At 51.0% G+C, this 22,838-nt stretch overlaps 1 long non-coding RNA gene across 1 annotated transcript; it reads left to right on the top strand.

Moving 5' to 3' along the window:
* The first annotated feature begins 1,686 nt into the window (after nt 1-1,686).
* On the top strand, nt 1,687-8,171 carry LOC120603826 (uncharacterized). The gene is made up of 2 exons (XR_005653174.1): nt 1,687-1,931; nt 5,198-8,171. It is a non-coding gene; the product is annotated as an uncharacterized LOC120603826 (long non-coding RNA).
* The last annotated feature ends 14,667 nt before the right edge of the window (nt 8,172-22,838 follow it).

Here is a 22,838-nt window from a genome sequence, read left to right as displayed (position 1 = left end):
GAAGGAAGGAATTCTCGATGAGGTCTCGCCCAGTCGAGGGAATAGGCCTTATTGACTGTAGGAGGTTGAATGATACCCCCTCCCCCCAAAGAAAACAATTTCTCCAGGAACCTGTGAATGTTACCTTATTTCAAAAAAGGGTCTTTGGGGATATCATTAAGTTGTTCTCGAGATGAGATCGTCCTGGATCACCTGGGTGGGCCCTAAATCCAGTGACAGTGTCCTTACCAGAAGGGGAACAGACACGATGGAGAAGCCACGTGAAGACGGAGGCAGAGACTGGAGTTCTACTGCCACAAGCCGAGGAAGGCCCGGAGCCAGCAGGAGCCGGGCAAAGCGATGCAGGATCCCTCTCTGGAGCTGCTGGAGGGACCGTGGACCTGCCAACACCTCGACTTCAAACTTCCGGCCTCCAGACTGAGAGCGCAAGTTTCTGTTGCTCAGGCCACTGGGTTTGTGGTGACTTGTTATGGCCGCTCTGGGAAACTAATACACTGACCACCCACGGACGATTTACCAGTACTCAAACATCCCACGAAAGGGCTCACGAGATGCAGGCACGAGGAGGTGCCCTCTGACGAGCTGCTCTTGCGAGAGGAGTGGCCTGCTTGGCCCTCCGTGCCTTTGGGGCTCCGGCCACTCGCCACGACAGAGATTCGAGACTCCACGCCTCTCTTCCAGGGTCGTCACTGCCGCTACGTTAGCCCGACACAGGTGGCTCTAACCGACCTTTAGCATTTCCCGAACTCCCTTTCCCTCAGCTCACACCCTGCCCACAGAGCGACACCCGACACACAGGTGTGAAACTCACCTCAACACGCAGGTGCTCTCTCTTCCCACCGTGCCCGACTCCAAAGCCGGCTGCCGTGGCGGCGTTCCCTAACCCACTCTGGTTCCCTGAGCCACGTCTCTCCCTGTAGCCCATGGACTTCTGGGGAGGTGGACACTTCGTGCCTGTCCTGCCTCCACCCGCCGTCTGGCACATGCTGGAGATGTAGCAAATAATAAAAACAGAGCACCACGTCCTTGGTCAACTGCAGCTTTCTGCTGCCCCACACACCCGTGCGGCCACCTGCCCATCTCCTGCTCCCTTCTCCTGTCAACACTGACCTCTGACCCCACTCTGGCCCTGCTCACCCCCTCTGACCTCCCTCTCCCACACACTCACCGCCTCGCACCTCTGCCTCAGGACTGACCGGCTTCGAGCTCCTAACGAGACCTTCTGACTTGACCCCCTGGATAGTCCTGACTATGGGGTCAAGGGCACAGACCGTGCACCTGACCCTCCCAGCTCCTGAGCAGTACTCGGCAATGCCACTCAGACCTCAAACTCTAGCGGCACCCACCTGACCAGACGCTGTGAGAATGAAATGAGGTCACTTAATGTGACTCCCTTAGGAACCGCATGGCCCATAATAAGCACTGGTCAATATTGGCTAGTGACGTAAGTGACGATGATGACATCATCGTCACACCCAGTCGGCTCGAGGTCAATATGTGTAACCGGGGCCTCGATGAGGGGATGGCGCCCTAACTCAGATTCAGGCCGGCGGTACCCCGAGAGCACCGTGGGAGGCCAGGCGCACACACGCCCGGCTCTGGCCTGCATCCACCCAGTGCCCTTTCTTATGCGGAGTCGGTTTCTGTGGTGCTGGAAGATGTTTTTAAAATGATGCGAGCATACTTCTGAGGTCAACTTCTAATCAGAAACGACTCTCAGACGGCGCCCTGGTTCAGAAAGAAAGGAAGGAGAAACGGGGTGAGTCACCACCCAAACCATCTGAATGAAACAAAGACACAACAAACACTGCCTTCCAACTGCGCCAGAACCGATGACCTCAGTCCTGCAGAGACGCAGCTGGAGAGAATTAAGGGGATCTCCGGTTCCCCGAGATAGCGAAGACGGCCCAGCCGACCCCCCATGACTCACGGTGAGGACCACAGAGAAGTGGCCCATCCGGGTGGAGTGGGGAGCCCTTGAGGGACCTGTGGCTAGGGCTCTGGGGACCCGGCACTAATGGGTGGGGGGGCCAGGAAGCTGAAGGGCTGCAGACCCAAGGAGTGGTCAAGGAGTGAGCATGGGGACACCCCAAAGCTGGAGCAACTCCCCGGCCACAGTGTCTCCCAGGGAGCTGGAGGATGCTCAGACCTAGATGGGGTTTTACAAATGTCCCAAAAGCCCTCAGCGATGACCCCAGTTGCAATGACAGTAATGCCTCCTCCAGGTTCTCCCAAGGCCCCATCATCCAATACCCTTGCTCTCTGGGGGAAGGGCCATCAGCCATTTCCCAGGAGTCTTGGGGCTCCCTTCAGAATGCTGTGTCTGCCAAGGCTCTGAACTTGGAGGACTTTTTCCAGACAGACTTTTCCTTGGAGTGGGAGGAAGGCTGGACTGGACAAACTGAGGGCGAGGCTGAGCAGGCTGCCGGAGGTCGGCTCCAGACCCCACCATGACCTTTATTCCGAAATGTGTCACTTCCGCTCAGGATGGTCAAGATGATTCCCTGCCTTTCAGAGAATATTTTTTCTTTTGAAAATTGAACTAGTTTCAATATGCACATGAGAAGTCCCCTCCCACCTTCCACCCCAATAATGAAAGTATAACACACAATGTCTTCTTTGCAAGCCTGTTCCCCGGTGGTGTTAATTCTCGCTTTGGCTTTTCTTGTTTTTCCGATGGTGAAGTTTACTTTTAATGATATGCCCACTTCTACGACTTGATTTACCCACTTTAGATGGCACTGAATGATTCCTAACAGCGAAAGATAAGAAAATTAGTGTATTGTATCTCTTCTTCCCCCTTCCCTTCCATGCACGTGAGTTATATTATTTTTACTTCGTGGACCCTGAAGTCAGTTATGTCTGAATTCAAATCCCTCCTCTGCCACTTCCTGCTGTGTAACTTTGGGCAAGTTACTTAACCTCTCTGTGATCCAGTTTCCTCACTGGTAAAAATGGGGATGAAGACAGTTTCTGCTCCCCCCGGCTGTCATGAAGATTAAGCGTGTTAGTTCATGCTACGTGCTTAGAACAGCGCCTGCTATATAATAAGTCTCAGTTAATGTTAGCTATGATTTCTCATTAGTCTGTTCTAGAATTTAGAACTAAATCTTCTCTGAACTGTCAGTAGGTTGACTCTAAAACTTGAAAACCAACAAACAGCACTTACAACATGACCAAGGAAATCGTGTCCCCTGAGGAACTCAGGGTGACTCTAAAACTTGAAAACCAACAAACAGCACTTACAACATGACCAAGGAAATCGTGTCCCCTGAGGAACTCAGTGTGACTGAGCCCTGAGAAGGAAACGTGAACCCGAGACTCTCCCAAGGGTCTAGTATTCTTTGTCTCTTCGATTTAATTGTCAGTTGCTACTTTAAAAAAAAATGTGTATGCCATTCTCTTTCTAAGATTTTTTTCAGGATCTTCACAAAGACTCTTAGAGTACATGGATTGTGAATTTTTAAATTCTTGAAAGCGTAAGGATACCTTTACTTTGTTCAACTATCTAAGGAATTCTAGACTGATTATCTTTTACCCTTAGAACATGGAAGCCATGTCTTCATCATTTTCTGGCATCTGAGTAGACGACAAGTCTGGTGTTCATCTGATTCTCAGTCTTTTGTCGTTTACCACTTTTGGAATTACTACTTCCATAAGCCTGTAGGGTAGCCTGTTTGGTCTTAGAGTTTTAAAGGTTCCCCTCTTACAGTTTTAAAGGTTCCCCTGATGTCTGTAGGTACGCGCTGAAATTGTAACCAGGTAGAGCTGTGTGAACCGAAGACTCGTCTTTTCTGGTATACAGAGAAATGTTCTCATTTCCTTCATTGTTTCTTCCCCTCCATTCTTCTGAAATTCCCATTTTACAGGGTGGAACTCTGGGATTTATCCTCTCTGTCTCGACTTTTATATTTTCCAGCCTTATCGCTTTACGTGCTGGGAAGGTTCTTCAGCTGTCTTATAGATTACTAACTTTATCGTTGGCCGTGTCTGTTTTATTTCTCAGCCCACTGGCTGAAATTTTCAAATGCAATCAATCATATTTCTCATTTTCAAGAACGATTCTTCTTCTCTGACTAGTCCTTTTCACGACATACTCGTTGACGCAACGGCCTCTCAAATCCTCCTAAAGACACGAACTAGGATGAAAATAATTTTCCCTCTCATCCCTGAATTATCTCTGTTTATTCTAGAGGAGAGTGTTCACTTTATCCACTTTGATCCTTCCTTTTTGTGATGTTTTTCTCCAAATGTCTTGAGATCCTGTGAATGTTGTTACTCATTCACAAATAAAGGATCAAGTTGGTTAAGGTCTGTCAGAGGCATGAGTTTCCTGTGCAGCTTTATATGGTCTCCCTTCCCAACCAGCTGCTTCTTGGGATGGTGGGATGAGCCAGGGGCTATATATAGCTGGACAGGGCACACCTACCAGCAAGCTTTCCTGATACAAGGGAAGAGAGCCAACGGGCAGGCCAGGGAGACCCCAAATTGCCAAAGCAAAGAGGATTAAACAAACCAAGGGTTCATTTTTTTCAGGTAGAAGGAAGTCTGAGTGGGTAGGCCACTTCAGCCCAAGCCTTGAGAGAGAAATTTATCTTGCTTTAGCCACTGTTATTTGGGCCTCTGTGGCATATGTCTTAAACAATGACAGTCCTAACAGCCACCCTAAGATGTCTTCTTAGGCCCATTTTTTTTCAAAAAACTAAAAGTCACCATCACTGATAATGGCAAGCAGAATAACGTCCTCTTCCCCTCCCCTCCCCTCCCCCCAAAGATGTCCACATTCTAATCCCTAGAACCCATAATTATGTTTTCTTCTATGGCAAAAGAGGCTTTGCAGATGGGATTAATTTAAGGATTTTGACATGGGAAGATGATCCCATCTTCCTGGATTATGTGCGTGGGCCGGATATAGAAACAAGAGTCCTTATAGGAGAGGCAGAAGGGTCAGAATCAAAGAAGGATGAGTGGTGACAGGAGCAGAGGTCAGAGAGAGAGAGAGGAAGATGTTGGTGGCTTCGAAGATGAAGGAGGAAGCCTCTAGAAGCTCAAGAAAAGCAAGAACATGGATTCTCCCCAGAGCTCCCAGAGGAAGTCAGCCTTCTGACACCTTGACTTTAGGGTTTCCGAACTCTAGAACTCAAGATACTACATTCGTGTTGTTTTAAGCCGCTAAATTTATGCTAATTCGTTACAGCAGCTAAAGGAAACTGATGCGCAGTTAAGGATGTCCCTCCCTCGGAAAATCGCAGGAGACGTTTGCAGCGTTTCATCCAACACGCATGATGCCAACGAATTTATTATTCACTTAATCCTCACAGCTCTGCAAGGGAATTACTCCTACCACCCCCCTTTTACTGATGAGGACGTCGAGGCTCAGAGAGGGTACGTAAGTCATCCAAGGTCACACAGCTAGCGAGTGGCAGAGCCAGGATTTGTTCCTACATGTTGTCCTCTGCCTCCGTTTTCGAAACACTTACAAGGTTCAGCGCAGGGTGAAACTCCTGCCCTGGGAAGTAATGTCTTATTTTTTCCAGCTTGTTGGGACAGACTTCTAATCCCTTCAACCTCTCTCATCTGGCTAAACAACAGTCCTTGCTCTGCTGCAGTGGGTGGCTCAGAGACCCCTCATCTGCGGCTGCCCATGAGCACACCGCAGGCCTCTCGCTTTGTCTGGGAGAGTGGCTCTCCTGTGACAACAGAAACATGAATCAGTGGTGCTGATGGGGGCCTGGGGCCAGGGGACTCTCAAAAGCAGCCGTGCAGGAGCGACAGCTGGAACAGGGCCGCCTCCACATCTGAGAGGCCCCTCACCCCATCACGACACAGCCCGGGGGCCCTTTGGCCATCTCTCCCGTCAAGGCCACTTACGAAGGAGTCGGAGGGAGTACTGGCACCCAGCCCGTGAGTGAGCAAATCCCCTAGCATATTCACTCTCTCTGCTTCTCTACCTGCAGTGACACCTCCCCCAAGGCCCAATGCTGCCACTCACTGGGCATCTGTGCAGGGGCAGGCCCCCTTCCCTCTCTACCCCAGCCTCATCTCTGACACGGGGAGGTGGGTGAATAGAAAGTATCATGCCAAGGGTCCCCATGGCCTCCTGCTGGCCTGGGTAACCAAAGATCCTTACTGACCGCAGATGAAGCTTGTCTTGGTCCATACTTAAGGCCATCAACTCTCGTACCCTCATCTTTAAAAGGGTCTGCCTTATTGGACTAATGTATAATAGTAATAACAATTAAAAGCTCAATAATCCATTGCAAGCTGGCAAAGCCAAGTCCGGGCTCAGCCCCAGCCTCAGCACAGACGGCTTGCAACAGATTACTGAGCTTTCGATTATTATTACTATTATACACTGATCCTCACAAAACTGGTTTATTTCTTGCCCCATTCTCCCAGGTCAGGTTTCCAAATCGAGGGCAGAGGTTGTGCCAAACCTGCCGACGGGTTTCATCTGGCACACGAGGTGTCAGCCCACATAATAGTTTTAAAACTTGAGATAGTTGCCAAAGGAATTAGTTAGGGTACAGTTCAAGGGGCTGACCTGGAGACCCCCAAATAACAGCAGCTTAAAGAAGAGATCATTTTATGCCTCTCTGCCAGGAAGTTCAAGGACTAGCAGGTGGCTATGGAAGCTCCATGGGGCCAGGGACCCAGGCTCCCCCTTCCTGCTCTGCCTGCTTCCCAGAGTGACTTCCAGAGGTCCACCTCATCTGGCTCTGCATTCGGCCAGCAGCAGGAGGGCAGGGGAGGCGTGCCCACTTTTTGAGGATGAGGCCTGGCAGCGGCTCACGTCACTTCTGCTCAGCCCCTTGGCCTGAGCTTGGTCATGTGGTCACACACAGCTGTTGGAGGTGCAGCTTATTCGGGATGGCCACAAGCCTAGCTACGATGCAGAATACTATTATCAAAGACGAAGAAAACCAGCATGGGGGACAAAGAGCAGTCTCTGACACGCTGACAATTAACAATCAGGACACTTTAGATTCTGGTGCATCTCGATTATAAGGAGAAGTGACACGCACTGAGCACGTCTACGCCCCCGCCTCCGCCCACCCTGCATCAGCCACACGAGGGAGGTGCATCAGAGACTGTGAGCTGGAATTCAGACTTGCCCCCAAGGGAGGGCAAAGCCAAGCCCCTTCTCCTACCCCATCCGGGTGTGTGCTGGATGGCTGTGCTAGGAAAAACTCTGGAATGGCCCAGCGAGTCAATTCCCTAAGTCCCTTCCCCCAGTTCCTTTCCTCCTGATGGCTGAGGGCCCGTCAGGCACAAGGCTCCCCTACAGAGCATGCTTCCTGCCATCTGGTCCTCGGGCTGAGGACAGGCGAAGGTGCCTGAGGGCTCTGCTGGCACCAGCCCTCACACTGGCTTCCTACCCTTGTCTGCCCCAGAAGCCTAGGAGCCTTTTGGGGAAGCTAAGCTGATGGTACGCCATCCCTACGGGAGAGGCGGGGCCGCCCCGGGGCCACCCGGTGGCGGGGTCCCCCGCACTACGGCTCCTGGCTGCTCCAACAGGAAAACCAGCGATGTGTGCTTTCGCCTCCCAGCGGGTCATAAATATCGCTCCTGGAGATTAGCGGGGCCCCACGCTCCTGTTCTCAGCCTCCCCAAGGGACTCGAGGCAGGGCTGAGTCACGGTCCCCGGCCCTTTCTAAATTGTACTTAAAATGAAAAAATAAATAGGAGAGGGAAAGGGCCTGATTGTTTGCAAGAGCAGAAGAATGAGCTTTCTTTGTGCTTGCAGGCCTCCAGAAGGACCCAAGGGAGTGAGCTCAGGGCTGCTGCTCCCGCTCACCAAACTTCACCTTCAAGGTGAAGCCAGGAGCCAAAGAAAATATTGTGATAAAGTCTAAGTTACTGCCGATGCCTACCCGGCCACTTGATTAACTGAACCGAGTGCAAACAAATCTTCCAGCTCCTTCCTCTCTGCAAATCTGGGTGGGAGGAGACGAGGCCTGGGCTCGGAGCCAGCCTCCAGCTCGCCACACTCTGCTCTGTGCCCTGCTTTTTTCTTTCCTTGTCTCTTTCTACAGGGTACACGGGACTCGCTGCGTGACCTCTGGGGCCCGGTGCAAACTGAAGACGCAGGGTCCTTATTCAAAAAGCAGGGGGAAAATAGCGCCACTAAAGATCCTAAAATATAAAGGTGTTTCCTTTATTCCGCGGTCTCTCTCTTGGCTGGTTGTGGTGTTTTTTTTATTTGTTATTTAACGTCATTCGAGGTATAGAAAAAAATCGTAATTTTAAATTATTAGCATGCATTTTTACTGTCCATCTTTATATTGCACGGCCCTGATTTTAAATGCAAATCCAAGAACGTTTAACCCACACGCAGGATCACCAAAATCACACGACTTGAGCTTCGTGTCTCGCAAAAGCTATGCGTTCCACCCTCACCAGACAGTGTGAAGGCCGCGGGAAACTCACATGACCGTTTGTATTTCAATTCTCGAAATGCGCAGATTCTACCAACACTCTCTACCTTCTGCTCACTGATGAGCAAGGAGGGACCGAAAGGGAAGGAATGAGAGATGGGCGGTCGTGCCCTTTCCTTCCAAGTCATCGTTTTCAGGGTAAAAGGCTGACCACGACCGGGAAGTGACACACGTAAGAAAAGGTTCCTTGGGCATCCAGAATTCTGAAGTCAGGGGGAACAGCGAACACTACGTGCAAATGGATGGTGAGGAACAGCAGACACACATACTGCGCGTGCCTCCTCGCTCACGCAGGTGCTCCCTTGTCCCGATGAACTTCACTTACGAAACACAAGTTCAAAGATAAAGCAAAGAATTTTAAGATGGTGAAAGTGCTAAGTGTAAGGCCCTTCTGGGTACGATGCCTTGTGTAATGGCACAAGCTGCAAGTGGATACTGATAACATGTTTATTTTTCTTACTCATATGTATATTGTAGAAAAATTAGGACATCCGAAGACACTCCGATGAAAGAGGAAGTTTGAAGCCCTGAGCTGCCACATAAGAAATCTGGCCACCCTAATCTGAACATACCATGAAAAGGGACCACCCAGAGATAGACAGAGCTGCCCAAGGAGCCCCAGCTCTTTGAGCTGACAGCCAGCATCCACATCAGCTTCTGCATCTGCATCCGCATCAGCTTCTGCATCTGCATCTGCATCAGCTTCTGCATCTGCATCAGCTTCAGCTTCTGCATCTGCATCCGCATCAGCTTCTGCATCTGCATCTGCATCAGCTTCTGCATCTGCATCCGCTTCAGCTTCTGCATCTGCATCTGCATCAGCTTCTGCATCTGCATCAGCTTCAGCTTCTGCATCTGCATCAGCATCAGCTTCTGCATCTGCATCTGCATCAGCTTCTGCATCTGCATCCGCTTCAGCTTCTGCATCTGCATCAGTACCAGCATCAGCATTCACTCTGAGTGCCTGAGCCTTCAGGAATTCCAGATGCCAGCTTTCCAGCAGACCATACTGACCGATACCATGTAGAGCAAAGCTCTTCCACCGAGCCCTGCCTAGATAGCAGATTTATGAAATGAATAAATAAATGGCTGTTTTTCAAGCCCCCAAGGGTTAAATGACATGTTCAAGGTCACCAGCTCCTAAGGGGCAGAATCCCACCTCTGTTCAACTCCGAAGCCTCTGCCCTTCTCGGTGCTAGGATGAAACAAGATGATGTGTGAAAAGGGCTTAGTCCAGCCCCTGGCCTGTGCTGAATGGCGACTGTCACTGCCGTGGTGGCTGCTGGTCTTCTCACTGCCGTAGCTGCCCAAGGCCCCCTAACAATTTAGACATGACGGGGTCTTAAGCCAAGTGCTCTTCTGTTTCCTTCTGCCTCTGAAGGGAGATGAGACGAGCTGCTCGCTTAGGGTGCTGAGGGTGGGAACTGTGTAAAATAATGGAAAATACATGTTGGTCTCTGTCCCGTTTTTGACACAGGGCTCCTAAAACCCTTGTGAACAGGGATGCTGAGAGCATCTTTCGTTCTACTATTTGCTCTTTGACTCTGGTTCCTGACCCGGTTCCTAAACCCTTTACGATTTCCTGGGAGACAGGAGCATCTTTTGTTGTAATGAGGTGATTCTTGGTGGGCTCCTGGATGGGGGCCGGTCACCAGAAAAACCAAGCCATAATGAGAAGCTTGGAGTTTTCAGCCACACACCCATCCTCTAGAGAAGGGAGCGGGGCTGGAAAGTGAGTTCGTAAGCGATGCCTACATGATGAAGCCTCCATAGAAGTCCCACAGTACAGGATTCAGAGAGCTTCAGAGTTGGTGAACAAACCCACATGCCAGGAGGGTGGCATACCCCAACCCCATGAGGACAGAAGCCCCCACACTCTGGACCCACTATATGTATCTCTTCATCTGGTTGTTCATTCATATCCTTTAGGACAGTGGTCCCCATCCTTTTTGGCACCAGGGACCAGCGCTCCTATGAGACTCTAATGCCTGATGATCTGAGGTGGAGCTGAGGCGGTGATGCTAGTGCTGGGAACAGCTGCCGATCCAGAGGAAGCTTCTCTGGCTTGCCCGCCACTCACCTCCTGCTGTGCGGCCCAGTTCCTAACAGGCCACAGACTGGTACTGGTCTGCGTCCCGGGGCCTGGGGACCCCTGCTCTAGAACATCCTTTGTAATCGACTGCCAATAGTAAGTTAACTGTTTTTCTGGGTTCTATGAGCCTCTCTAGCAAATTACAAAACCTGAGGAGGGGGTCGTGGGAACCTCCATGTATTGCTGGTTGGTCAGAAGCACAGGTGACGACCTGGACCCGCAACTGGCACTGAAGAGGGGACAGTCTTGCGGGACTGAGCCCTTAACCTGTGGGGTCTACACTAATTCCTATGAGTGTCAGCATTGAATTGCATTGTAGGAAGCGCAGCTGGTGTCCAGAATTGCTGGGTGGAAGGAAAACCCACACATCTAGTGTCAGAGGTGTCGTGAGTCGTGTGTGGGAGAACAGACAGGGAACGGCTTTTGCCTGCATGGCCCGGCACTCGGGGCTGCTACGCCGGTCTCAGCACGAGTCAGACGCCCTTCTTGCTCACCGGCGTCTGCTTCTCCCTGGCCTTGTCTCCACACGCCAAGACTTGTCCCCATGTTTGGATCTAACATTTACTGGTCGTCCCAAACCTGGGACCAGCCGAGACCCATTCGAGACGCTAAGTCTTCCTCAGCCCAGGGGCTTCCCCAGGAAGCCGACCTCTCCCCACAAGGTCAGCTCCTAGGATAAGAAGCGTCACTGCCTCTGGCAGAAATGGCTGCCGTTGGCCAAAGGGTTGTTCTCAGGACAGAAACGCCCTGGGGCTCACAGAGGTTGGAAGCTCTGCCTTCAGGCACTGGAGATTTGTGATTCATTGCTTTCCCAAGGTCAAGCATCATTTTGAATGTCAACTGTGTCTCAGGCTCTGGAAGCCATGCCCTTAAATGGTCAAGTTTGCGAGTACACCTACTGGCCACTGTTCCTTGCCTCCATCCCTCAAGTCCTGGCCTTTATTTGAATTTCCCGAGTGTAGTAGATGCTTTCATTAATCATGTCGAGATGTTTGCTTTTAAATTCTGGAGATGCCGGACCACTTCCCTTCCCCACCCAGAGATGCCCTTGGGGCCACGGGTTAGTCACCAGGCATCTGGAGTGACATTATCCCAGGGCTGGCAGCTAAGTGGGTGTCCTGCCAGGAGGCCCCTTCCTGGCTCCATCCAGTGTCTTGTGAGTCAGACAGGGACATGTACAGAAACACCCTGTGTGTGTCTGAAGCACCACGCCAGAGAACAGGGCTTTGGAGAAGGGCGCAGAGCTAGGTGGGAGTCTGAGCTCCAGCCCCTCGAGTTGAAGGAGATCTGTAAATCATCAAGCCGCTGAGTCCCCAGCAGGCAGCAGCCGCCCGGGAGGCAGCGTGCCAGGAGCTGCCCCCAGAGCAGCCTGGACGGCAGCGTTTGGCACCGTGTGTGCCTTCAGGTCACTCGAATAGGAATCGCGGGGGGGATTTTGTTAAAAATGCAGATTTCCAAGTCCTAACCCAGAGCTAGCGAGTCAGAATCTCAGGATTACGCATCTCAAACGAGTGGCTCAGGTGAGTCAGAATTCAGGATTATGCATCTCAAACGAGTGGCTCAGGTGAGCGTTCAGCACAGTAAAGCATCAGAACCACCCACGGAGGGAATGGTGACCACTGAGCACCTGCCTTCAGCATGTATCAGGGGCCCGCTGTGGGCTCGGCCCTGCCTGGCCCCTGGGGATTCATAAGACAAAACAAAACATAAAGAGGAAAACAAAGAAACAAAAGATAAAACGAAATAAGAACAGGGACGGCCCCCAACCTTGTGCAAATTTCAGCTCGGGGCATGTATGTCTTGATGCTGAGGAAGCAGATAACGAATAAGGTAAGTCCAGAGAGTACTAAGTGCCAGGAGGAAAATGAGACAGGTTGGCAGAGCTCAGGGAGTGGCAGGGGCTAGTTCAGACAGCGAGGGGACAGGCCTTTCTGGCAGCACCGGGCAGAGACCTGAGCAGGGAGGCCAGGCACAGGAAGAGTCGGGGGAGGAGGGTCCACGTGAAACAGCAAGGGTCACCTCACTGGACCGTCACGGCTTCCCTACACAGGACTGATCAGGGTCCCCGGCCTCTACCCCCTTCTACACAAGCCTCCTCCTCCTCCAGTCTCCATGTCAAGTCAAGACAAAGCCATCTTTCTAGTTTGCGTGAGTTTCCTGTGGCTGCTGAAACAAGGTACCAAAACCTAGGTGGCTTAAAACGACCGTAACTTAACCTCCCGCAGTTCTGGAGGCCTACGACTGACATCGAGGTGTCTGCAGGACTGGGGACTCTGAGGGAGAACCCGTTCCGGCCGCCCTCCCAGCTCCCGGTGCGTGCCAATCCTAGGTGCTCCTTACAGACGCAGCGCTGCGGTCTCCGCCTCCACCCTCACATGCCCTTCCCTGTGTCTCTGTGTCCTCTCTCTCTCATAAGGACACCTGTCATTGGATTTAGGGCCCCCACGACATCCAGGAGGATCTCATCCTGAGATCCTTAATTTAATTACATCTGCAAAGACGCTTTCTGCCAAAGAAGGTCACTTGCCCTGGTTCCGGGGAGCTGAGACTTGGGATATCTTTTGAGGGGTCACCATTCAACTTGCTACAGTTTCTCAGGGCAAAACATCTGATGGTGACTCTCTCAGCCCAACACCAATCCATCAGCAAATCCTACTGGTCCCAGCTTCAAAATCTATCTCAAATACCACCTCTCCTCTCCCTCCACCATCCCTCCCGCTTGGGCTCCTGATGTCACCTCCTCTGGGCTCCCTGCCTCCTCACGCAACAGCAGAGGGGCTCTGTCCCTCCCCTGTTCATAACTTTTCGGTAGCTTCTCATCTCCATAGGAGCAGGATGAACCCAGCCGGGCCCAGGACACTCCTCTCCCCCCAGCTCCCCCTTCTGCTTCCTCATGCTGCTCCAGCCACGCTGGCTCCCTTGCTGCTGCTGAAAGCACCAGATGTGCTTCTGCTCAGGCCCTTCGTTCTCGCCGTTCCCTCTGCCCGGGGCGCTCTTTCTGGAAGCCTTTGAACAATTCCTCTTCTCATCCCTGTCAAGTCTTTGCTTAAATAGCCCCTTCTCTGTGGGACCCAAACCCATAAGAAGTCTGGACAAGAAAAGGCAGGTCCAAATCTCAAGCCATCTAACAGGGGGACACTGTTGTGAGCACGCATGGTGTGCAGGGGCAGAGGGCCCAGGTGGCCCGTGTCCCCACCGTCCTCTGGCACACGCCGGGGTTTAGCCACGTGGAGCGGCATGTCCTGCTCTCCGGCGCAGCCTCGCCTCCTGGTGCGGCACAGGATGATGACTGCGCAACCGCATTAGATATCTGTTTTTGGCCTTTGAACTTCAGAACCGACCTTTGCTCTTTTACTCGCAGGACAGGACCTTGGCACGGAAATCCCAACGTACTTTCTCTTCCTGGGTCGCGCTCTGCAAATACGGGAGAGCCCAGGGTGCCGGGTATCATACCGAACACCTTAGGGGGCTTATCTCGTTCAACCTCCAGGAAGCCCCAGAGGCAGGTACGAATATGCAAATGTGCAGACAAGCCTGAGAGGTCAGGGGGCCTGCCTGCCCCAGGTCACCGATCTGTCATGTAGCCCTGCTGGGATTCGACCTCAGAGCACGTGTTCTCCGCCTAGAGCTGCGCCATCTTTGTTCCCTTCTAGTCGGATCTCGGCCTCAACAGCATTGACATTTCGGGCTGGATGATGCTTTGCCGGGGGCCAGGGGGGTGCTGTGCTCTACACTGTCAGATGCTCAGCACCGTCCCTGGCTTCTGTCCACCCGGTGCCAGTAACACCCCTATACCCAAGCTGTGCCACCCCAAAACGTCCACAGATATTGCCAGATTCCCCTGGCGGGGGGCAGAATCGCCCCTGCATGGGAACCCTTGCTTTAACACGAGCTCTCTCCTCTGGGCTTTGAGTCCCAGTGCCTCGCTCCTTCCTGTTGTTTGTAAGGAAGGAGCTGCTGGCCGACTCCACTGCCTACCCCTCCCCACCATGGCCATCCCACTGGGCTCCTATTGCAGGAGACCCCACTTCCTCTGATGGCCTTCCCTATAGCCATCCTCTAGTGGCCTCGAAAGAGCTGATGGGAGAGTAACAATCCGATGAGGAAAGGAAAGCGAAGCGGACGGCAGGAGAGCCGATATGCTGGCGATGCCTCCTGGAGAGAGACACAAACACCCACAGCAGAGCCCTGAATGCTCCTCTGCTGGCATAGGTGGGGAGAGGTGGACAGATGGCGAACGAGGGGGACAGGCTTCAGCTACCGAGTTATCATGGAGGCGGAGCTTGGAGATATACTCCGAGAACACAGGAGATTGCTCTTTTGGTTTTGCCGAGTCACATTTACCTAAACCCAGTAAGTCACTTCTATCCCCAGGTCACAGCCCCTCTGGAAGAAGGGAGTTTGTCCCAAGTAATAAAGACTCAATGAATAAGGGAAGAAGCACCAGGGGGCTCCTTGGTACTGTTCCGGGTGGGCAGACTCCGGTTCTTCTAGGCTGATCTAGTCACATCATATCTCTGATGGTGGCAGAGACTGCCGATTGTCAGCCAATGTTCGAAGACTGCAGTTCTTGGCATCCCTTGCAGCTAAATATGCCTCTGTGACTGATTTGGCCCAGGACATACAAAAGGAACTTTGGCAGGTTATTGCCAACAAGGCTCTATAAAAAGGAGGGTGTGAGGGCTCTCTGGCTCTTCAATTTCTTCTGGCTGCTAGCCTAGAAAGTGAATGTGATGGCTGGAGCTGCGGCAGCCACTTTGACTCATGAGATGACCTTGAAGATGGAGGCCACATGCTGAGAATGACAGAACAGAAAGTCACCTGGATCTCTAATATTTTTATGAGACAATAATAAATTTTGGTCTTAAGACATTAACATATTTGGGGGTTTTTTTCCTGTTATATTTAGTGAAACCTAATCCTAATAGATATAACTGGTTATAAATGGAAATTTGAAGTGGGACTCTTCTTCTGAAATTCTTTACAAATGCAGCCTCACGCATTTGAGATGTTTAGACCTCCCAAAAAGTCAAAACTCTGTTTTAATAGCATAGCTTGGGACAGAGCACAACAAAGGAAACAGGCCCGGTATTGCTGTGTATACAATACTAATTACAGCAACTACAAATGACAAAGGAAACCATTTTCTTGGCTGGGCTTGGGGTGGGGTTGGAATGCAGGGAGTCTGAAAGGTGGGGATGAGCTGGACATGCATTCGATGGGTGGGGATGAACTTGTGTTTTGAACTTGTGTTTATGTGATTAGCAGAATTAGATGTGGGTAAGTGGCCACAGCTGAAGTTTATAAATAGCCTCGTGAGCGTTTGCACATTTTTTCTGGTTTGATCAAAATGAAACATCATCAGAACAGCTCCATCGCCAATTGTCATCTCTGCCAGGGCCTTGGGAGGCACCCACGAGTCACATCAGGCTGGGTGTAATTGGCTTTGAAGTTTGTATATGTGAAGTGCCCCTGAGGATTGCAGGCTAACAGAACTTTGGCGGAGGAAGAACGTTTGAGAGAGTCCATTCACCAATATGGGTTCTCAGCTTTAATTACAAAAACATCGAGCAGTCATGAAATGCAGCCTTTGCTGAATGAACCTCAAAACAAGTTCAAGTGAGGTGGCCTCTCCCTCCACCATCTAGAAAGAGTGAAGTCATCTTAATAAGCCATGGCTGAGGAACCAGATCACCCTGGGCCTATCGGCCAGTAGGTAGAGACCAGACTCTGGAGTTGGGTTAGTTAGCTTCAGATCCCTGCTGTATCATTTCGAAGCCATGTCACCCTAGTCACGTCACCTCTCTGTGCCTCAGTGTCCTCATCTATAAAACAGGGACAATATCAGTATCTAGCTCATACTAATAAAGTACCTAGAACACCACCTGGTTCACAGGAGATGTGAAGTATTTGTGAGCTACTCTTACTACAATTGCTACTATTATTTTTCGATGTGCTCTCTTTGAAGTTAATCCCCCTGAAAAGATTTTTTTATTGCATGTTTAGTTTGTATGTTTTTATTATTTTTATTCTATTAAAAAATTGAACTAGGAAAAAGTTCAAAGAGTTCTTTCTAACCTCCTGTTCTTATTTTAAAGCAGGTAACATTGGAAGAAGTTTAAAAACATCTAATAAAATGAATCTAATTTTTTAAAACAACTCAATAAAATAGTTGCAGGCATATCTGAATCTCTCAGTTAAAAAAAAAGTTTATAGTCACGTTTCATCTTGAGTATGTTTTATTTTTAAACTGGTCTCGTGGGTTTGCTTTTGAATTTAGTTGAGTCTGATGTGGAGAAAGGGGATCCAAGGGTCTTTTGCTCTATGGAAAGGCCACGGGGTCAGGTGAAGGGTGGAGCGGTGTCTGTGGTTGATACCTAGGAAGCAGTTGGCACTGAGAGATCGCTGGGCCCAGATGGGTGCTACCCTTCCTGGAGCCCGCTGTCTTTCATGGGAATGCCCCTTGTACAAGAGCCCACCATGCAGATGTCTGTCACCAAAACGGAAAGCCGCTGACAGCACCAACCCAAGTTGTGTTGGTTAAATCGGAAAGAGTAGGGGTTTCAGCCCTTAGGTTTTATGCTCAAAGTGATGCTATAGAGGGCATCTGATGTCTAGACTATAACCTCTGTAACAGGACTCTGATTTTCTTCTGGGGGGACACCCCTCCTCCATTCTCCAAGGGTGGAGTCGCCCTTATTCCAGACCAGAGGACAGGCACACGACTCAGGCCTAGCCAATCAAAACACCACATCCCTTTGGCTACAGTGATTGGTTCAGGAATGGACACATGACCCCAGATGGGCCAATCAGAGTTGGCCCCAGAAGTTTTGCTGAAACTATTGGGAAAGAGATGCTCTTTCAACTGAAATTCCTAAACTTGTAGCACGTGAGCCCAGAGTCAGTGGTAGGGACGAGGTGGGGAGGTTCAGCCAGTGCTTGGGAAGAACTCGCCTGAGAATATAGCCAGGGTAGAGGAGACTAGAATGGGAGACTAGAGAGGTCCCTGGAAACTGCGCCCTGACTCCTGCCATGCCCTGACTTTTCTGTTATGTGAACTGATGCGTTTTCTTTTTTGGCCTAAGTCCATTTCAGTTGACTTTCTCTTCCTTGTGGCCAAAAGGCTCTTGACTCACTCAGGTGGAGAACCGAGACCTTAGACCATAGTTCCTCCTTGGGAGCTGGCCACAGATGAGAAGCAGTTGGCAGCAGCAGAAAAGAACACCCTGAAGAGAGGTCAGGAGCCAGCTGGACCTGTGTACGCTACCAAGGTGCCTGGCCGTGAAAAGTGCGCAGACTCATCATGATGACGCTGAAGGGCCACCTGTAGACACAGAGCTCATCTGTGCCCTCCCCAGTGGTGGCAGGGACTACTCTCAATCACACCCATTTTCTCTCCACTTCCTTTTCTCCCCATCCATCTCATACCTGCCGGGAGGTCTATGACACTGCGCGAGGCGCTCGTAACTCACCACCGCTGGCAAAAGGGAAGGGCACAGATGGAACCAAGGAGTCAGAGCGAGGACAGCTTCTGTCGACTCACGGTGGCAGGGAAGAATGAACGTATGTCGCTAACGCTGACTGAGCACTTACTGAGGGCCGGGTGTGTTCCAGGTGCTCTATACATATCCTCTCTTTCGATCCCCGTACCATAGGATCATTTGCTCATTTGATCCTATGACAACTCCCATTTTACAGATGAAGAAACGGAGGCACAGAGAGGTGGCTCCGCCCAAGGGCATATAGTTAGCCACCAGAAGAGGTGGTTACTCTTAACACACTGTAAAATCAGTGAAAACCCACTGAGCCCTACTCCATGCCAAGCACCGTGCCAGGCACGAGGGAAAACATTGTGTGCGAAAACACGTAGGCCCAGTTCCCACAGCATTTTTCATTATCTAAGATTATCCCAGGAAATATATTTATTTGCCCACCGGTTTCTTCTCTGTCTTCTCAGCAGAATGTTAGTTCCGTGAGGGGTGGGACCACATTGGTCTCATTCACAGTCTTACCCTGAGGGCTGAACAGGACCTGGCATACAGTAGGCACTCAGCACTTGTTCAATAAACAAGCAAATCTAGAGCAGTTTGTCGGCCTTGGCACCACCGACATTTGGGGCTGGATCTATTCTTCGCTGCGGGGCTGTGAGGGGTTCAGCAGCCCCCTCGTCTCCTCCCGCTAGATGCCGGTAGTGCCTCTCACACTCCGTCCTCTACAGTGTGACAGCCAGTCGTGCCTTTGGACACTGCCAAGTGTTGCTGGGGGGACAAAAGCTTTGCTCTAGAACGTGAAAATGACCCCGCGTAGACCCTGAATTCACCCGAGAGTTAGAAACTTGAGACCAACCCAGGGACTGATGTCACACGTTTGACACAGGAGAGTGAGCGCCTGGGTCTAGATGCTGAAATACCCATTACGCAAGTGAGCGCAATGGGGCCTCGAAGCTAAGAAATGACTCAAGCCCACAAGTGTGTGGCAATTCCGTTAGCCCTCAAAACCCTGAAATCCATGCATCTGCAGTGGCGAGACAGAACATTAGACCCCGAATGAGGTCAAGGGCAAGTGGGCCCGAACTGAATCATCCCGAGAAGCGTCTGATTTCAGGGGCTCTGCTGGTTTGAGTGGAGGCCATCTCTCAGGGGTGCCATTTACAGATGGCAGCGAAAACATAATGTGATTGGCCTTTGCCACAATTGGCAACAGTGCATTTTCATCAAGATGGTTCTCATTTCTTTGGAGTGGCTTGTTTCTCCCAGGGATGGAACTGGAGAAAAATTCTGAGAAGGAACATCTCTCCTGGTGCCCCGACAGCACCCCAAATCGCTCCTTCTCCAGTGTTTTAACTCATACACATAAAATCACATATAATATACAAGGCATGTTACATATAAACCACGTGTGTGTGTGTGAATCTTGTCTTTTTCTTGTCCCAGGTTCTTTATCCAGCATCTCGTTTAATTTTTGCAACGGCTTCCCAGGCGGGACTGTCTAACCCTACCCTACTGATGACTAAGACTAAAGCATGGAGAACTTAAGGGACTTGCCCAGGGTCAGGCCCGCAACGTCTTCCAACACCAAAAACAGCGGCACCAACCACCTTGTCACACCGACCACCTGAGTAGGTGTCGCTGCTGCCCCCAATCCTTGGCCCACACACCTAATCCATGGGCAGGTGCTGTGGGCTCTCCTTCTCACAGATGCCCAGGTCTGGTCACACGTCCCCCCCAACCTCCAACGGCCAGCCTGGTCCCTGGCATCTCTGACCTGCAGGACTGCGTCAACCTCCCCCTCTGTGACGAGGACCAAATGTGACAGAACAGTGTATACGTACTGGTACCGTACCTAACACTCAGCCCGCATGCAATAAATGTCACCTGGTGTTGTGTTGTTATAACCTGGAAAGTAGCAAAATCTAACATCTGGGCCTTGGGCTTCTCAAAAAGTGCTCTATTGGCTTTTTTAAAAATAAAAAAAAAAAAACACAAAAAGACCAATGTACCAGATCCCACTTGGTTGGCAGGAGGCCACGAGCGAATTTGGGGCAGCACAGAACACAGCAGAGAGCCAGGGTGTACCCCACCACAGCCTTTTTCCACAGACTGTGCCTGCTCATGGCAGGAGCCATGGTCCCCACAGAAGGCCGCATCCTGGGCAGACCATGTGGTGCTACTCCCCTCCACCCCCTGGCGACTCAGGCACGAATGTGGGGAGCCGAGACCAAAGCCCGCCCCCCAACCCCCGGTGATTCATGCACGAATGTGGGGAGCCGAGACCGAAGCCTGCGCACTCGGCTAGTCCGGCTTTTCTCTGGGGCTGGAGGCCCCCCAAGTTCCTTTGCTGACCCTGAGAACCTTGGATCCATTCCGAATCCCACCCTGGGGGGTCATTTATGACCTGTGCTCAATCCAGGGCCTGAAATAGGCACTTTGACCTCCTACCACACAGGTTCAACAGATCCCAACTCGGACAAAGAGCAGCAGGAAGTATGATGATCCCCCAGGGACATGGACAGACCCACCCCCCCCACTCTTCTCCCTCCCCACCCACATTCCAGCTCATCATTCAGACCACAGGTTTGAGGACCTCAGACCTGGGTTTGAATCCTGGCTCTGCCACATCCCGATTGTGTGGCCTCAGCTAAGTAATATAACCTCTGTGGGCCTCAGTTTCTTCTTCTGGCAAATGGAGATTGCCGGCGTCTGCCCCATTTGGTGAGGACTGCGGGAGGGAGTACACGGGGAGGGCCTGGCACCGAGATGTGCCTGGGACCTCGAGCCGCTATGATTATCATCTCGTCACAGAGCTTTCCGTGCCTCACAGTCGGGACCTAGTCATCTCTCCGACCTTATCGTCTACCATCTTCCCCCTTCATCTGGTCCAGCCACAATGGCCTCTTTGCTCATCCTTTGACACGCTCACGCTCTTGCCTCGGGGCCTCTGCACCTGCAGAGCCCGTCACCTGGAGGACCCTTCCACACTGCTCACCCGCTCATCTCCTTTGGGTCTTTCGTCCCCGTCATGCTATTCAGGAGGCCTTCCCGGACCACCTCATTCAATACTGCAGTTCCCCTCACCTGGCCGGTCTCCTTCCCTGCTTTTTTTTTTTCTCTGTAGTTCTTACCCTTCATCTGGCATTATTTTAGGCGCTGTCTGCCTCTCTGCATGTATTAGTTACCTATCGCTGCATAACAAATCGCTCCAAAATGTAGAGGCTTAAAACAACAAACCCTGGTTATCTTATAGTTTCTATGGGTCAGGAATTCGGAAGCAGCTTAGCTGGTGGTTCTGGCTCAGAGTCTCACATGAGGTTGCAGAGAAGCTGTCAGCTGGGGCTGCAGACTCATTTAAACGCTTGATAGGGGCTGGAGGGTCTGTCTCCAGGATGGGCCCCTCACATGGCTGTTGGCAGGAGGCCTCAGTTCCTCACTACATGGACCTTGCCTTGAGCGTGGGCATGTGTGTATGCGTGTGCATGTGCGTGTAAGAGATAAGTCACTCCTATTCAGTGTGGGAGGGAACGACATAGTGGTGTGAATCCTGAGAGGCAAGAATCCTTGAGGCCATCTTGGAGGCTGGCTACCACAGCCTACCAGAATGTAAATACCATAGAGCAGGACCCACATCTTTTTGTTCCCTGCTGTGTCCTCAGTTTTTAGAACAATGCTCGGCACATAATAGGTACTTAATCCATTTTGTTGGATGACTGACCGACTGACTGACCGACTGACTGACTGACTGACTGACTGAAGGAACAGGACCAGGTGGAGCTTAAACAAAGCAAAACGCACAGACCTTCCCAAGAAGAGGTGGAGCATCTCCAACAAGGCTTTCTCCCAGGCAGCCTGTGAAGGACGCCAGCAATTCGTTATGACTTCAGAATAATGGGACAACAGCTTCAGAAAACAGCACCACCCAATAAGCACGCTGCTGCTATGAGCCCTGATGAACCGCTGCTTCATTTATTCGGCATCTACTACATGCAGTCACTGTGCTGAGCCTTGTGTGTATTATCTGGACACAGTAGGTATTTTTAATCCCCATTTTACAAGCGAAGCAATGCAGTCCGAGAGAGGTTAAGTAACTTGTCCTAGGCCACACAGCCTGTAATTTAAATTTAGGTGTTCTGACCTCCAAGCCTCTCCTACTACATCAGAACATCTTCTTCTATGTGTTTTAAATGTCTATATTTAGACAGACAGTTGGGAATGACATTTCTAATAAAAGCCCAAATAAATTCACTTACTGCCATCTACTTTTTAATGTCATAATTGTGGCGGGTTTGGATTGTGTCGACTCAGCTAAGCTGGAGTTCTCAGGATTCCTTTTCTTCATAGTCTCTGGTTAGCATGGGCCACAAGAGACATTTTAGGCACGATCTGGAAGGTAGACGTGAAAGAGCAGATATATCGTTTTTTATGCTCGAACGGTGGGTGCAGGGAGCTGTGGTCCCCCACTTCGCCGACGCTCCTGTGCTGGCTCGCCTACTTGGCGTGGGGAAGCAGTGAGCCGGCTCTCCCAGCGTCTTCCCATGCTGGGCAGGGGCCCGCTTAGTTCCGTGATGAGGGATCCATCTTCTACAGATCACCTGGGCGGGGCTTCCAGTCTGTCCTCTCCCACCTGCTGCCCATCCTTCCTTCACGGCGGCCGCCTTGCTGACTTCAGACTCTGGCATCAGATTCCAGAAATGGACTCATAGGCTATTGAACCAGCTCCCATTTGCATGAGGTCAAATCCCTATGATAAATCCTTCTGTTGATTCTCTCTCCCTGATCAAATCCTTCTACAGTAAATAAAAAGTAATTCTAATT

This window comes from Pteropus medius, unplaced genomic scaffold, assembly GCF_902729225.1.
Source record: "Pteropus medius unplaced genomic scaffold, Ma_sr-lr_union100, whole genome shotgun sequence".
Classification (NCBI taxonomy): Eukaryota; Metazoa; Chordata; class Mammalia; order Chiroptera; family Pteropodidae; genus Pteropus; species Pteropus medius.
This window is presented reverse-complemented; position numbering and strand designations above follow the sequence as displayed.